Raw genomic sequence first — 19,248 nt, 5'->3', positions numbered from 1 at the left:
AAAAATGTATTGCTGTTCGTTAATCTCGCTAAAACTCGAGAACGGCTGGACCGATTTGGCTAATTTTGGTCTTGAATTATTTGTGGAGGTCCAGAGAAGGTTTAAAAGTAGATAAATGTGGAAATGCTCGGAATTAAATAAAAATAACAATTTTGTTTTTCCTTTGATGTGGCCCCCGTCGGACGGATTCCTTTTGTTTGTTTTAAGTTTATTTTATACAAAAGTTTAGGTCTTTTATTTATCGATTCAACGAAGTCTCCCGGGTCAGCTAGTAATAATATATAAAGATGTATGTATAACACTTAAACTATTTCCCGTATAATCGAATCGAATTCTCGAAGATTCGAAGCGTGTGATAGACGCAAATTAAATTTATGCAAAAAAATGAAAGTGTCGTGTCGCGTAGAAGCTGTTTTACACTGCTCAATAGATATGTGAATACGAAATATCGTTCATACACTGTTCACGGTGGAATGCATATTGTTTACTATGCGAACTCAGTTATTTAAGTATCAAAATCAACGCTAAAATCTGTTACAAATTATTTAAAAAGAAGACCATAATAATACATGATAATATATAAATTTAATACCTGGAATTTGAATAATGACGGTAATCGGAAAGAATTGGTAATAGTAAGAATCAAATAAAAGCTGCGATTTTAGACGATTTTAAAGAAGATTTTTGTGTGTATGTTCTGGTGTGTGCTGTGAATGTGTGAGCATAAAATAATGAGAAAATCGTTTTATAAATTGTTTATGTTTCGTATTAATAAAATGATGAAGAATTTTCTTGAAAACATTTTAGCTTAGTTGGGCAGAGTATAAGGTACGTACTATGACGTTGGCCGTGTACTTCTAGACACAACACTGTGAATATCTGTGAAATACTAGGTCGAAATAGCAGTTTTATGGAACAATGCTAGTCCAGTCTTTTAGCTGGAAACAAAGTCTGCTTTGGCTTTGTCTAGAACACATGGACATATCGTTAATTCTGCTGGGCTTTAATCATCATTTGTAATGTAATAACGGTCGTACTATCCACCAAATTGGTGCATATTAACTTTCGCGGCATAAAATCGCAAATATTCCCCATGAAAAATGCAACTCGGATTTGTTTGAAATGAAAAAAGGCTCCTACAAATGGTAGCGGCAACATTCGAGACTGTGATTCTATCGAAACGTAATGAAATTTGGAAGAAAACCCACGTCGTTTCTCATTTTTATGTGAAAAGTAATGAGCCGAGATGATCGAACAGCGAAATAATTCGCCTTTTACATTCACGATTCCGTTACAAATTAAATTCTAGTAATTTTTCGTACAGTAAAGAACTTTGTGAATTGTATCAGAGAAATGCATATGTTGCACTGGATTAGTGAACAGGGTTATAGCTATTATTATATTATGTTATCATTATTATATTATGGCTCGTCTGATGTTAGCGAAGTCCAAAGACCATAATCTATACTAATATATAAATCTACAGTGTTTTTTTTTATTTATTTTTTATTGCCCTTGTAGGCAGACGAGCATACGGCCCACCTGATGGTGAGTGGTTACCGTCGCCCATGGACTTTAGCAATGCCAGGGGCAGTGCCAAGCCGTTGCCTACCGCTTAATACTCTCCACAAGCCTCGTTTGAAGAAGGACATGTCATAGCGCTCGGGAAACACCGTGGAGGGGAGCTCATTCCATAGCCGGATGGTACGTGGCAAAAAATACCTCTGGAAACGCACTGTGGTTTTTACGCATGTTCCCTTATAATTACTGAACTATGCATCCGATTGACTTGAAACTTGGTATCCATGTAGAAAATACATGTACTTAATGGATAGGCTATATTATATTTTGATAAAATGACTTTCGACCTTGAAACATGAGTTTTAGATCTTAATGACACATAAGTGTGCCCTACCATTAGGAATGATGCTAGTTTGTTTTGGTAATATCCTATTATTTCGTTGTTGAGCTTTTTATGAATCCGAACGCGTGGGTGCCACAAACCGGCATGTTTCTGAGGCAAGCTTTTCGGTTTGTAGGGTTGGGCGGCTGCTATACGACGTAAATAATAATAATTATTAAATATTTATTTCAGTAAAGAAACCATATATTATGTTAGTAAGTATTACTTAAAATCTATATTAGTAACTTAAAGACCTAACACATTACTATCTGACTATTGAGTATTTCCAAATTGCCTGCTGCAAAGGCTATTATTAATTAGCAGTCCCTCGATTTTGCTCGATATAAAATTTAGAAAACTGTTTAAATTGTTACGCACTCGACGCAATAACAATGTATTTCTATTCCGCATTATTGCAAAGAATTAAGACTTCGAGTTCAAACAACAATGGACTTACAACTAAAAAAAGTTCAACCTAAAATTGTGCGTCACGGTTCTGAGAGAAGTAGGATATTGTATTCAATGTTTGGACGAAATAATGGGATATGTATGGTAAATTATTTTCCCATTAATGCAGAAGCTTATAATGTAAGAGTTCTATTATGTAATTTTAAATTTACTAGATATCTTTTTATTTCTATTCAATTAACATATTTCCTTGCAATAGTTCTAATTCAGCACACCATTTTGATCCGGTTAAGACTGGTTGATAAACCAGACTAGAACGTCCATAAGCGAAATTAATTGCGAAATAGAGCGCAATTTAACACGACCAAGCTCCCACGACCCTCATGCAAAATTAAATGACGTTGCATTCGCAAAGAAAATGCAATCACCGCCCTCCGTGTCGCCGATGCAAATCTCAATTTCCGTCTCACTGTGCCCCGCTATTCCTTACGCTAATAAAACGTGCACCAAACGGAGATGCTGTTTCGCCTGCTGATGAACGCCAAATGACGTTATAACAGCGCGCGCCGCCATTTAACGCCTATTTGCTTCCAATTTCAAATCTGGCGCGCTCCCCTGCGGTTCCGGACGTTTAGAACGAAGAATAGATAATAGTGTTTTGTTTTTTTTTAATATTTTATGAAGGCTTTTGACGATGTGTGGAAGTACTTTTGAATAAAAAAAATTGCCTTTGTGGTCGGACGAGTTCACGGATTTTCTCATGGTTAGCGGTCACAGTCGGTCATGGATGGTTTTTCAACTAATGGGAAAAAGCTTTTAGTTGAATTACAGTTTAGATTTGTGACCTTAGTGCTTACCTTACTACCTTAATACTTATTATTTACTAGTAATTATGAATTCGTATTATCATGTCGTACAATTTATTAAAATATGACTATCACATCCTTGTTTTTATAAAAAAATGCCTCAGACATCCAGAAGTTCAGAGCTTAGAATTTTTAATTAAATTTTCGTACCGTGCGTGAAAGTTGCAACATATAAACCCTCTCACGTAGGACTTCCGCAAATGAAATTCGGTTAGAGAACGGACCGCGAATGAGGAAAATCAATAAGAATAAAAAAATGCAATCCTTTGCAAGAGAAAATGACGGTAGATTCTCTCCATCATAACTATAATGAAAATTAATCCGAGAGTGTCGGTTTTTGAGAGGTCTAAGTTTTTCGTCATAAAATCATTCGATTAAAACAAAGCACAGCTTTTCGTTAAGCGGTTGTAATTGGTAGATACGCCAAAAATACGACTTCAAATAGCACATTGACTGTCGTCATTTTTCATAGGAATTCCGACCACAAAAGATTGTGGGTAGAAAAAGGGTAACTAAATTATAAATATGCTAACCCTTTCTTCCTTCGTTCGAATTTTGATAGCGTTTTATCTCAAGGTGGATCACCTAAGTACTAGTGAGTAGGTATGTAGTGCTGCAAATTAATCTAAAGGGCTGTTAGTTATATTTGCAATAGGATCTAATCGCAAAATTACAATACGGTTTTTACACTGTCGCTTGATGGCTTTAATTTGTATCTAGAATATTTTTTTCTTTTGCTTATGGACCCTTGTGTAAGAGTCATGTAGTAGTGGATATATGAGTTTATATACTGACCAAGATAATCAAGTATTTGCTCGACCCCTTAAGAATCTTAATGCCGTACAATCAAACGCGTCTGAGTTTGTTCTTAAAACAACATCATAGAATTTCAAGCAACAGCCATTTCAAAAATACTTTTTCGTTTGTTCTTTTTATTCCAAAGCCGATCAAGTTTCGTATCCCGATACGCGAATATCCGTTCTGCCATTTTGAAGTGCGGTCTTCCGGAAACCAGAGGATATAAAGTTCCGCGCGCCTTTCTGCCCGCCATGACAGTTTTCGATATTTTTACACTTATTTACCGCCATTATTTATGTTGAGCATTATTCGAGAGGGTAACAGAGCGCTTGTATTGTATTTTGTTTGTTTATGAGGTCGACCCGTGTTTGTTTTGAGGCGTTCGCTCAAATTCATTTTAGGTTGATTGATCTCAGAGGGCGTTGGATTAAGGATGTCACTTAGATAGCTTAAGGATTGTGTGTTATGTTCTTGTTAAAATATCTAGATCGAATAACTTATTTCAGAAGTTAATAATATACATAATTAATGCGCAGAACAGATATTTATAAGCATAATATAATCGCAAACACTTCTAAGCTACCCCAGACTCAGCTCAATACTTTTTATATTTGGATTGAAGTGCACATCCTATTCATGAGCACTCGCCGTGAGCTGGTCACTTTGTGGGACCGATGTTGTTTTGTGTTCAACGCTGATGTTTAGAAATACTGAATGTGGCAAGAATACTAGCGACATTAAATATTTATTTCAAAACAAAAGAACGTAATTTAATATGGTAAATAGGAAGAAATAAAACAATAATGCGTTTCGGTTTTTGTACATTTATATTTTTGAGATGTACTGGTGGTAGGGCATCTTGTAAGCCTGCATGACTATGTACCGTCACTCTGCCTATTTGTGCCGTGAAGCAGTAATTCGTTTCGGTTTGAGGGGTGGGGCAGCTATTGTACTGTAAAAAGTGAGATTTAGACTCATGTCTCAAGACAGGTGGCATTAATGTAGTTGATGTCTATGGGCTCCGGTAGTCAGTTAACACCAGGTGGGCTGTGAGATCGTCCACCAGTCTAAGCTATTAAAGAAAGCAAAAAAAGAAGTCTGAATTCAGCTTACGTGGTCTAGAGTGGATACATACAGTGGCCTATAAATATATCTGTCTCTTTCCCGTAAAGCAATTTTTGTCATAAGCCACGCTCTAGAACATTGACGTCGTTGTACAAAAGATTTTCTGTTTAGCATGAAATTAAAATGACCTTCTTAATGACAATACTGAACAATTTTGAACTCCGTTTTCGTTTATCGGCTATTTGGTTCGATTTTTTACGTAAACAGTAAATACTAATTAATTCATACATCTAAATATTAATACGTGAAGCAGTAACTTTGTACAGCCTTTTACGAAATTTGCGTGGACGGAGGAGTATAAAATATCTCACACTTATAAGAGAATATAGAGAAGGAGTGCAGAATGTTAATATTTTTTTAAATTATGCATAAAAAAACATTAACTCAATATAAAAAAAACCATTACACATGTATTTGATAGTGCACATGCATGCATTCTATTTGTATACTGTCAAACTTTTCTTATTGCTTAATATCTAATCTATTGTGACCACAGTCTATATTGTTTGTCTTTATTAATATTTGTCTAAAGTGTAATCTTGGCGAAATCTGTGATTATAGAAGTATTGACAATATACTTATAATAGTGTACAAGCTTATAATTTCAATTAATTATAGTCGAATTTTGATAACCGTGGGACCACTAGTATGTATTAATTCATCACACGAATTGTCTCAAGAAATCGAAATATAGATGAAAAATATACACACGATCGCATCTAGTATTGTTTATTCCACGTTCTTTTCAATGGGAACAAGTCGGTTAGACTTTTATACTTTCATCCGATTATACTGAATGTATGCTCATGAGTTCTTTGTTGGGTTTTTGTCGTTGCGATCGCGCTCCGTCTGTCGTGAACGTTGAGTTGCAAACCAAGTGAATATCGAATTTGTAGATTAAACGAATGATTTAAAATAAAAATTGTATTTTTTTTCTCTAATCCTTTTTAAGTGTTTCAGTAATAGACCAGTGGATGTGGTGAAATATTTACGTGGAATACATTGGCCTGGCCTGTTAATTTTCTAGAGATCTGTTTTATTTATTTTTTTATTTATTTTTTATTGCTTGGATGTGTGGACGAGCTCACAGCCCACCTGGTGTTAAGTGGTTACTGGAGCCCATAGACATCTACAACCTAAATGCGCCACACACCTTGAGATATAAGTTCTAAGGTCTCAGTATAGTTACAACGGCTACCCCACCTTTCAAACCGAAACACATTACAGCTTCACGGCAGAAATAGGCAGAGCGGTGGTACCTATCCGTGCGGACTCACAAGAGGTCCTACCAGTAAAAAGTACTTTTTGCGCTATATGTGTAATTTGAATTCACATTTGATTTGATTTTAAGTGTAATAAAATATGATCAGCGTCACTCAGACGTAAAGTCGTAGTTTCAAAGATTTTTTAATAACATTTTCGCGCCCTTTATATCGAATCGCGGGACTGCTTCTTTTTTTTTAATTGCCTTTTTAGGCAGACGAGCATATGGCCTACCTGATGGTGAGTGGTTCAGCAATGCCAGGGGCAGAGCCAGGCCGCTGCCTACCGTACGTCACAACAAGTATGGGCAAATAGTGTCATTAATCTTTTTTCCGGTTATTATTTTTATCACACGATTCCGTTATCACTTTTATTTAGATTCGAGAACCCGTTGCATCAAGTACGTCTTGCCTTAAAGCGTTAGCAGCTGCATAGGGGAATTGAGCTCCGGAGTTGTCGTATATGTCGATACCAGCATATCCTTCAGGCCTGATGATGGGATTTGTTTATAATGAACTCTTGATCATTTAACTCTTCTTGAATTAGTAAACTTATTTTAACACGAAATATTCACTAAGCATGTTCTATTTGGTTATTTCTGCAGTGAATACGGAATTAAATAATGTTTTTTAAATTAGTTTTAACAAAAAAAAAATATATACAAAAAGCTTCTTAGTTCACTGGTTTTCTTTACTAGTCAATTATTAAGAATAAGGTAGGTATGAAGGACTAGTGCATTAATTTTCCTTGGCTAAGTCGGAAAAAATCTTCATTTAGGTATACCCTAGGTTAGACGGATTGAATTTACGTTCTACCTCTCTAAAACCCCTCGGCACATTCAGTGGAAAATGACGTATCCACTGAAAAATAATACTGTTCTATACCACGCTACCGAGCTCAGAACTTTGACTCGTGTTTAACTTTCTTTTTCTTCGTCATATAAACAACTACGCACTTCGCACAATAACAGACAAACAGCGAGGTAACCACAATCAGACAATCAAAGAGAATAAACAAAGAAAAGAAGGATCAGAACGTCGTAGGCAGTAACTCAATTAGCCGCGCCGCAATACAGTAATAAAGTTGTAGCAAAAGCGTTTCGCACCCTGCTATTATGCGAAGAATCGTCACAAACGAAGTATTGTTAAGCGACACTAGGTGCCATTGTCTGTGTTATCGCGCCACGTCGGTTTGTGCTGGTACTCTTCCGTTTCGCGTAGAATAGTGATGTAGAAGGGTTGATTTATAATAATTGTAAATAGGCATGCTTTAACAAAAACCGATTTCAAATAAAAAAAAATGATATTCCAAAACAAATTAATATACAATACAAACAATAATCATCGAAATCGGTTGGCGTGATATTGAGTTATTGAGTTATTGATCTATTTGTTGTGCACGTACTTAATGCAAATTTAAGACTTATATGGTTTTCTCATGGATACTATTATCAGAACTGGACTATATTGAAATGGGACTACACGGAAAGCATGAGCTTTCTAATAAAAAAAATTTATCAAAATCGATTCACCCAGTCAAAAGTTATGAGGTAACAAACATAAAAAAAACATACAGTCGAATTGAGAACCTTCTCCTTTTTTGAAGCTGGTTAAAAAGTGATTTTATTAGCTGTAGGGCTCTACTGTTCTAGGCGACCATAAATTGAGGGCTATAGCCTCTAATTAAGCTTCATCGTAGACTATGGTCTGACATCTAGATATATAATAATATGTATTGCCCACCGGATTGCTGTGGATCAGTTTCTTTAAAACACTATGTACAAATATGTGGTAATTGTGATTATTTAATTAAAAAGTGTGTGAAATTACCTCTTTGAAAGAATTTTTTAAGCCAAATGGTTAATATGAATCTGTAACACTAAACTAATATTTAGATCTTTCATCGAATATGTTTTGCATACCTATGTGTGTATGTAAAATATTTGAACGTCAAATAGATGCTTCTTTTAAATTGGTCTTCTGTGCGTTCCTAAGGCATTCATCATATTGTAATGTGTCTGTGTGTAAGTGCAAGGAAAACTTTTTTTTTCAAAATTAAAATAACAAAACAAATGAGAAATTGTACTATAAAAACTATCTACATTTTGACTTTTAAGTGAATATTGTCAGATTTTGGTCATTGAGATCATCAACAAAACCATTACCTTGACAAAGGACCATGCTTTCTGTACGGGGCTTAAAGGGAACAAAATTTTGTAACCGGTGTTCTTCTCAGAGACACGGCATATTTGGGTAATAAAAAACATTTGTTCTGATATTTTATTCTTATTGTAAATATTCATTCCCGCCATTGATAGTGACCTCTCGCCCTAACAAAACCTTATCGCGATATTTACTCAGTTTTTATTTTCCACAATACACGGCACCTCGATTTGAACAGCGTTTAGCTCTTATCTGTTTGCTGTAAGGTTGAGATTTCTTTGCATGCTGCGGCTTGGTGTTGTGTACTAAGGGAACGGAAATAAGTTTCTTTGTGTGCTTCATATCGGATAGTCAACCGTTTCCTTTCTGAAGATTATTGAGAACCTCTCGGCAAATAAATGGTATCAGTCTTACGTATTTAATCTTTGTCTTTTTATTAGCTTATAACGCCAATTTTGTCTTTAGTGTATTTAGAGATAAATCATTATTGTAAAAGTAGAAAACTGTCGCATTAAAATGTAGTAAATATTATGAATTATTTTAAATTGGAAATTATCTTCGTGTTTGTCGTGAATGCATAAACAAACTTAAGTAGTCTTAGGTAGTAGGATTTAAGTAGTTAGTAGAGTGACAATATTGCACCCCTATGTGACGTGGAATCGATTTTCTACACTAACATATTTCTTCAAACTGTAACTTTTTGATGGTTCGCGAAAGAATTAAGTAAAATTAAGTTATTAAGATTAAATTAAGTTTTAAAGTCGTCGTGCCCTAACGGATAAGACGTCCGGTGCATTCGTGTTGAAGCGATGCACCGGTGTTCGAATCCCGCAGGCGGGTACCAATTTTTGTAATGAAATACGTACTCAACAAATGTTCACGATTGGCTTCCACGGTGAAGGAATAGCATCGTGTAATAAAAATGAAACCCGCAAAATTATAATTTGCGTAATTACTGGTGGTAGGACCTCTTGTGAGTCCGCGCGGTTGGGTAACACCACCCTGCCTATTTCTGCCGAGAAGCAGTAATGCGTTTCGGTTTGAAGGGTGGGGCAGCCGTTGTAACTATACTCGAGACCTTAGAACTTGTATCTCAAGGTGGGTGGCGCATTTACGTTGTAGATGTCTATGGGCTCCAGTAACCACTTAACACCAGGTGGGCTGTGAGCTCGTCCACCCATCTAAGCAATAAATAAAAAAATAGGAATGATCGTGGAACCTTTTTGGTGTCAGCTCAAAATGTGCTTTGTCACTTGTAAGAACTAATCAGTTAGAATTGTGATATGAAACAAAAATGACCAGTAGCAAATATCAGAACACTGGAACAATCCTATTGTTGCGCACAATGACTATCAACAGGGGTTGGACAGGGGCGGGGGCGGGGGTCTCATAATGGCAATTTTTCGTATACATCGAGTGTGAATGGGATGAATGCGAGATGCCGCGTAAACGGACGGCGACGTGCAAATTTGACGCCTTTGTGTCGTCCGACGGCAGTGCGTGATCCGAATCTCATCGGAGCGGACTTATTACTGCTAGCAATGGATGTGCCTCGAGGTATGAACATCATAGGTATATCATCTATAGTCGACGCTCGTGGTTTGATATGGCCTAAAAATCCTGAGTGTGTGTTGGGTTAATTTCAACGCAGTATTGTAACATACACTAGATGGAATTAGAATACGTCGACACCATAGGAAACAAAACGAAAAGACATAAATGATACATACTGCCATTTTTTTTTAAATATACCATACATTTTATTTTTCAGATTACGTAGCCATGAAATCTTGAATGTTTATCGTCAGAAACACCACATATTTCGACATAAACCAGAATACTTATACAATGATATAAAATAAAAATCATCAATACGCTCGTATTAAGCCATGCGAATATGCAGGGTTGAAATATACTGCTGATAGGTACTTTTTTTTTCTAAGAACATGTACCTAACTAAGACATTTCACGACCGATCTCCATTATGATCGATTCCCGCAAATTTATAATTTTGCGTGTTTACTAGGCTTTATGTAACACGAGCATGTAGGTACTATACTGCCTATTTCTGCAAAGCCAAGTCATTCGGTTTGAAGGAAACGTTTGGCTCAAAATGAGCGTCGGATTTTAAGTTACGATACCTTTAGAGTCGATAACAACTTAATACCAGAGGGGCCGTGAGTTCGGGCATCAATCTAATGTAAAAAAGGCGTAAGAATTAGCCGAATTTGATGAGAATACCGATCGATTTCTATGACGACACGTAATGCATCGCCGCTTTCAATCACAGTGATTCGTATAGTGACTGTCGGGTTATTTGTTTGTGACGCCCGAAGCGAGCGATGTCTACTCGGAATCCAGAATTAAAGGGTTCCGTGCTTATTTTAGCCTCGCCAGAAATAGTAATTGAATTTTTGTGTCCAGTTGGGAAACTAAAATGTATTGAATGCCTACCGCCTACTTATGGTAATAAAAGAATCTACGGCTTGAAAGTTAACACGCCCGGCGCATACGTATCGAGTGAGGTGACTATGCCCATATTGTAAAATCGAACTCATATCTCAAGGTGAGTTTCAGCATTTACGTTGTGGATGTCTATGGGCTCCGGTAACTACTTAACACCAAGTGGGCCGTCTCGTCCACCCATTTAAGCAATAAAAAAAAGAGGAAAATCGCGTAGGCAGGTAACAATTTTGCTAATGAAAATACGTTATGTTCAGGGCATCGCGTAATAAAAACTAAACTCATGTATGTACATTGATTGATTGAAACACGTATCTTCGTCATCCATGTGTACGTACAATGATAGCGTTCCCGATACACATGAGGCTTCGACCTAATGTCTCATGGTGTTCATGTCCTAATGTATATTAGTTCTGGTACCTAATTACCACGAGGCCGACCGTAAGGCGTACGACGCAATGAAAAGTAAATGATAGCGTTTGGTGTACTCTGTGCTAATTACGTGATTATATAGGTAGTCTGTTATTTTCGTCAAAAATTAAATGATTAGGAATAGATCTGTTGTTTTTCGTATCACGAAGCACACAATTTCATGACAGCAAAAAATAAATAAATAAATGACGCTGACAATACGTTCTACCACCAGAAATCGACTATTTTTAAGCTATTGCATAGCTTTTATCGCGGGCCTTGAGCGCGGCGACCGAATCATGAAATTCCGTAACGAAAAAAACCTTACACCCCTTACTCCGCCTACCATGTAGCTCGCGTTCAACACATTCACACGTTGCGCTTGTGTAGTGTTTGTGAATAAGCGCGTGGCGTGACGACACACTGCATGCTTATGAGCGTGAAGGGGACAGTTAAGGTTCTGATTTTATTAATGTTTAATATAGCGTGGTCTTGTTTTATGATTGTTTTATTATTAAATTATCATTGTCTAATTATAATTGCATAAGTTGATAAAAAATGCTATGCAATAGCTTTACCGCGGCAGTTCCCGAGTGCCACACATTTTTTTTATAATATTTGAATGTCATAAACGATTTTTTGGCGGGAACGCGAAGAGTGAAGTTGTGTGAATTCTTTTATTTTGTCTATTTAGTGTTTCTTCAGGTTTAAATGTGTAAGAACGGTGGTTTATTTACTGTTTAATCTGTGAAAGTGCACAAATGTGGGAAAATGAAACAAAGTCGCTGGACGTAGCTTCTCGGTATCCTCTGAGATTATATTTTATCCCATATAATCTCATCTCATTTCACTTAATTTCATCTCACTTGATTAATTTGGGTTTCCTTCGTTTTTTATTATTCAAAACTGTAAATAATTAAAACGGGGTATTATAAAAATCTTATTACTTGACGCTGGCTAATGTACAAACCGTGCCGTAGCCAAAAAATAAAGAAGAAAAAGAATATCCTAAAGTGCTTGTCTTCCTACAAAGTGAATAGAAAAAAAAAAGCTTAGACTTGTTTGAATTTAAAATCAATTTCGGGATCAAAAAGCGAATCGTATGGAAATTCAGTTTTCAATATTGAAACCAGATGGACGAAACGTTCATTTGACGGTCAACAATGACTGCGATTTGCCTGCGATCCCGGTAATTCCGAGCGCTTACCCGGGTATTGTCGCTCGACTCGACAGGAGCGTTAGAATAGGCAGGGCCGCTCGAATAGGCAACACGATTCAGTTGAGATTATCGTATTCAAAAGGAATATGTAGGCGGTAGGGAAATTAAGAAGGAGGTGGTATGGCTTTATACACTGTGTAATAATTGTATGTCATTGGTTACGGTTATACAGGGGGCCATCAACTTACCTGTTTTAATATACTCTCCAAATACTGCCAGAAGTACATTGTGGAAGCCATTCGTGAATACGTCTTAAATCTTCGTAAAAAAAGATTTGGTAGGAATGTGTGAAAGAGGATATGCGAGGGAAGGTACGAGGGCTGCACTAAAAGTATCGGGAATGGAATATTTCCACTGTTCCTGTCATATTAAAATCTTTTTAATTGAAATCTCCTTGGTTTTAAAAATCGAATACCATTTATTTATTTAAAAAAAGATTCTCGGTCTTGTCACGAGGTTTTGTCAAACTTGTTTAGTCGTTGAGAAAATGGAATTGGCTCGAGAAAATTCAAGAGTGATGATTTATTATGACTTTCGAAGTGGTTTAACACAAAAACAGTGTGTTGACCGGATGATTTCTGCATTTGGTGAGGAAGCCCCATCCAAAACCACAATTTATCGCTGGTTTGCTGAGTTTCAACGTGGACGTGTCAAGCTCAGTGATGATCCCCGTCAAGGTCGTCCAAAAACTGCAGTCACCCAAGAAAACGTTGATGCTGTGCGTAAGCTAATTGAGGAAGATCGACAAGTGACATACCGCGAAATTCAGGCAACTTTAGACATTGGCATGAGTCAAATACAAATAATCTTGCGACGAATCCTGGATATACGCGTACGAACCCGAAACAAAAAACCAGTCACGAGTTTGGGTGTTCGAAAATGAGTTAAAGCCAACAAAAAATGTTCGTTCACGGAGTGTTGCAAAAAAAATGATGGCCACGTTTGTCTCCAAAACCGGCCATGTTACGACTATTCCTCTTGAGAGACAAAGAACGGTTAATGCAGAATGGTATGCTAGCATTTGTTTGCCACAGGTCGTTTCTGAACTCCGTAAAGAGAGCTGCAACCGCCGCATCCTCCTCCATCACGACAATGCGAGTTCTCACACCGCGCACAGAACAAAAGAGTTTTTAGAGCAAGAAAACATAGAATTATTAGACCATCCGCGGTACAGCCCCGACCTAAGCCCTAATGATTTCTATACTTTCCCTAAAATAAAGAATAAATTGCGTGGACAGAGATTTTCATCACCTGAAGAAGCTGTGGACGCCTACAAAACGGCCATTTTGGAGACCCCAACTTCCGAATGGAATGGTTGCTTCAATGATTGGTTCCATCGTATGGAAAAATGTGTCAAATTTCGCGGAGAATACTTCGAAAAGCAATAAATAAATTTTTAATTAGTAATGTTGTGTCACTTCGTTAATTCCCGAAAATTTCAGTGCCGCTTAGTAAGTGTTCTGGCCTATATTGAAATGTCTGGTGCTTCGGAAATTACATTTTCAAGGTTGTATGGCTACGAAATCTAAAAAAATCCAGTGTATGATTATGAATGTTCTAGAACAAATGCCACATCGCGTCATTTATGTCTTTTCGTTTTGTTTCCTTTGTTGTAGTTGTAATCCCAGCTACTGTAAACCTGCCAACTTATATTCTCTGGGGTCTAGTAACAATCAGATCCCAGGTAATTTAAGTTCGATGTCTCAATTCTGTTACTCATGGTACTTTTATATAAAGTCGGTCTCACTTTTCAAACCGGAACGAACATATTCGCTAACGGTTGTTAGCCTGAAGTATTTTTGGCTCATTTTGGAGAAATTAATGTATTTACCAGTAAAAGCTTAAATGTAAGTCGATCAAGCATTGCCTGTGTAATTCTCTAACAAACAAACGGACAGACAAAAATCTGCAAATCTATATATAATATATTTTATGTAAATGCATAAAGCGTAGAACGTTCGTAAATTTACAGATAATTCTAATGTTCTTTTTTTATTTCGCGCAGATATGAGGGAAAAATAGAGAGCCTTCTTTTCAATAATTGGTTAATGAGGTCTCGCTCTATGATGACCGACTCAGTCTGAAAAGCTTCGAAGTTAAAGTTGTAGCGGGTATGACTTGTTGCTAATAGGTATAGCAGACGGCCGTTAGGGCCAAAAACTTCTTGATTGGCGACCACGTACCGGAAGACACAGCGTCAGTAGGCCTTGCAAGAAATGTACCGACGACCAGTTGAAGGCCGTGGGAATCCGCTAGATTAAGACAACACAGGACCGGGTGAATTTTGGGGGAAACTTCTGAAAGTTCGGAAACTTCGGAAACTTCGGAAACTTCTCCAGCAATGGACGTCCATACGATGAAGATTGTGATAAGGCTTTTATGTCTTAACGTTACGTAGAGACCTCGATCGCTTTCCATTTAAAAAATATTTTTTAGAACACAAAGTTGATAATAAAATAAGATTGAAATATGAAATGTAATTTTGAGGCGGATCTGCGCCGCGGGCCGCCGCGATTACGGCGTCCGTGCCAAACGAGTTTCAGCGCGTTTTTTCGTTTTTTTTTCAGTTTTTCAATCTCATGGTTTTAAACGTGCTAAAGAAGTTTCGTATTATTTTTATTCGGTAAAAACATTTTCTATTACGGGAATGTACTGTGATTAATAAATTCTACGTTATATGCGCTGACGTCACAATATTCGCTGAGGTTTTAGAATCGAATTAAAAATTCAAATAATGAGTATGCATTGTCAGTCGACGTGACGTAAAGGATAAGACGTCTGGTGCATTCGTGTTGAGCGATGCACCGGTGTTCGAATCCCAGGCGGGTACCAATTTTTCTAATGAAATACGTACTCAGCAAATGTTCACGATTGACTTCCACGGTGAAGGAATAACATCGTGTAAAAAAAATCAAACCCAAAAAAATTATAATTTGCGTAATTACTGTTGGCAGGACCTCTTGTGAGTCCGCACGGGTAGATACCACCACCCTGCCTATTTCTGCCGTGAAGCAGTAATGCGTTTCGGTTTGAAAGGTGGGGCAGCCGTTTTAACTATACTGAGACCTTAGAACTTATATCTCAAGGTGGGTGGCGCATCTACGTTGTAGATGTCTATGGGCTCCAGTAACCACTTAACACTAGGTGGGCTGTGAGCTCGTCCAAGAATCTAAGCAATAAATAAATAAAAAATACCTATAAGCTGTTGTACTGTTAGTTTTATACCATGTAGCGATCCGTGCGAGAATTTCGGTTCGGCTGTTGGTTTTATTTACTGCATTTAGTAGGTACTTTACTAACTTTAGTACTTCAGTAAATTAGTTAATTTACTTTAGTAAATTACTTTAAGATAGATATAAAGAAAGTAGCAACCGCAAATTAAGTTAAAATAGCCCAATCTAGAGAAGATTGGCCATTCTTGGACGAGGCCTTTACCCGAGGAGGGGTTATTGCAAGTGAAAATAGCACCTAATGTTATTCAACAAACAATTGTTAGTTGTTAAATATCCACATAGATTTAATTTGGTTTTCATAAGTCACTTGCACGAAATATAAGGCTTTTTATTTTTAATTTATTAGTAAAGGGGACGGCCCATTTCAGGCCCAAAGCGGACAATAGATTAGAGAAAAAATACTTAGTGCATTAATTTTGTCAGAAATAAATATGCATTTACTTTCTTCCAAATAAGCGCCACTACAGTTTACAATAAGTAGTTTAAAAAAAGTAACTCTATTGAAAAAAACAAGAATTTTATTTTTGCGGGAAAAATATTGCCAGCATCAAAACCTTTTATGTATTAAGTAAACATTTTAAATATATAAAAAAAACATATAAATAAATCATTTTAAATATTATCATTAATCAATCGATTTTAATCGATTTTAAGCACATAAAATAACATCAAAGACATACCAATTGGACTTTAAATTGTTACTATACTTGAGACCTTAGAACTTATATCTCAAGGTGGGTGGCGCATTTACGTTGTAGATGTTTGTGGGCTCCAGTAACCACTTAACACCAGGGTGGCTGTGAGATCGTCCACCCATCTAAGCAATAAAAAAGAACTTAACTTGTATTGTAATTTAAATATGTACAACTAAAACAAAAACATAAAAAATAAAATATAATGTGTACTCGTAAAAAAAAGATTAAGAAATAAATCAAATATCGGTTATTTAAAAAAATGATCGATATATGAATTTCATGTAATTATTTTTCTTTATACTGACAACACTGATTTTGATTTGACTGACTGACACTTCGCTTGCTGCTTGTGCTTGCGTTCAAAATGGATGTGTTTCGATTTTTCTTCGATTTATTTTGCTTTTATCAATAACGTTACATACTACGACTGAAAAACATTGTGTGAATTGTGGTTTTAACCTGACCGAGATTTAAAACCGTCTATATGCTCTCCTGTGCTATTTTTAGATGATTTAATAATTGTGTATGAAGATGAAGAAAATATAGATATTTAAAGAAGTATGTGTGTTTTTTATACCCTAATAACTACAATTGGATAAAAATACATTAGGAACATCTTAAACATTAAAAAATGAAAAGTTCTTGAGGTATTTATATAGAAAATTAACCTCAAAACGAGTTTTTTATTTTTATTATATTTTTTATAATAGTGGCGTCAATTTCAATATATTTTTTAGATATCTAATACATTTAAGAATTTGAATCAGTCCATTTTTATAGTAATATTTGATGTCCACCTTGGGCCTAGCACAATATGGAGAGTGGGCATTCCCCTTTCACAACTTTAGTACTCCGACAAATACTCGATCTCATATGTAGAAGTGGATAGTGGCATTGATATTGAAATTCCTCGTTAACTAATTAGCAATTAATAAAAATAACAGTTTGATATAAGACTGATCAAGTATATTTCAAAATCTTCAAACAATTAAATTAAGAATTACTACTATTTATTTATTTAGTTGTACCGACAAAGTGATCATCAATACAAAACATTGACAAATTGACAGTAAGTACATGGCAGGTGCATAGACCTATATAGTAGGGACACGACATATTGTTCTATACGTACAATTGCTTATATAAATAGCACCCATTTTGAAGGCACACACATAAACATATATCTATCTCGTTCTTACTCACCACTTTAACTCGCAGGAAAACAATATAACAGTATTTCAGTGCGTACATAAAATGAAACATGAATATACGTAAATATCTCCGTCTCCGTCTAATGAGGCCGAAAATCCGCCATGTTGTGCGCACCAAATGTCATTGTCACGTCAGTTCGGCCGTCTGTTTTGGGTTGTACATTATTTATTGACTTTGATATCGATTTAATATGATTGCATATTATATAAAATTTCATATTTTATCATGCTTAAAACGTACAAAAATAATAATTAAAACGTATTTTATAGGATCTCAAGACAGTCGATGCCCCAAAACTATTATCTATATATATATTTAAATTCATTATGGAGCCCTCATCCGAAAAATCGGACACCATTTATCGGTCGGAATCTATTGATCATGACACTAATCATAAATACCTCTTTAAAATATGTCATCAAAACATATTTAGACATTCTGTTTAGATATTTCAGGAAAAAGGCTACCGACAAAATCTCTTCGGAACTATTTAAATAAAATAGTTTTATTCCGCAGTGAGTAAAACACTATTGTAAATTCGTTAAATATTCAATAATTAAGTGATTTTAGAGAGGAAGTCACAAGGAATGACGTTTGTAATTAATGAATAAATGTTCTGTATGATAACTTTAAAATTTGAATCACTCTCAGGTGAAAGTGATTCAAATGGTGCGGCGTATCTTCCTTGAGGTGCGCTGCGGTAGTGTGTTACGGACTTTAGAGTCAGCAAAACAATTAAAATAGATTGTAATAGTCTAAGAAAAACACGTACTCAAAATACGATAACATTTAGCATGCTAGAAATGGGCAGATGGCACTGTACTACGCCATATCTTTATGTTTTGCGACAAACGACAACTTTATAAAATCAGAGGAGCAACTTTTAAAAATCATCTTAACGTTTACTTGGCAAATTCGAAGGACGAACTTGTCTTAGATTTCACACATCTAAATCATATCATATTTGCACATAACAATATACCTATTTACTTCCCATTAAAGTATAAATTCTACAAATAAATAATACTCAACAATATTTAAAATAAAATGAGCCAAGAACGTTTATCGATAAAACCTGATAACATTGAAATCTTTTGTACAGCACTAAAACCGCCATGTTTTGTGGTCAGATGACGTCACAGTGGCACGAATTTTTTGTTGACGTTTCATTTCCATAGGTTTTCTACTTCAGTGGGCAGGTGTCACCTCAATTATAGGTGCAATCGACAGTGCAATAGTTGGCAATATCATGAAATTAGAAAATTAAAAATACAATGAGCAATATAATTTCACGAAATATGAAATTCAGATTAATACTTTGTCACTAAGCAACATAATATTTAATATTTACACTAATCATAAACTAAAACTTGATTACATTTCTTTAATTATGATTAGGTATTTATCTTAAACCTAAGTCGATACATTTCGGACGTCTTAAAGAATATGAAGTGATATAAATCGTCAAGACTGTCTTTAACCAACCGGTG

Source organism: Bombyx mandarina, chromosome 04 (assembly GCF_030267445.1).
Source record: "Bombyx mandarina strain Sakado chromosome 04, ASM3026744v2".
Lineage (NCBI taxonomy): Eukaryota > Metazoa > Arthropoda > Insecta > Lepidoptera > Bombycidae > Bombyx > Bombyx mandarina.
This window is presented reverse-complemented; position numbering follows the sequence as displayed.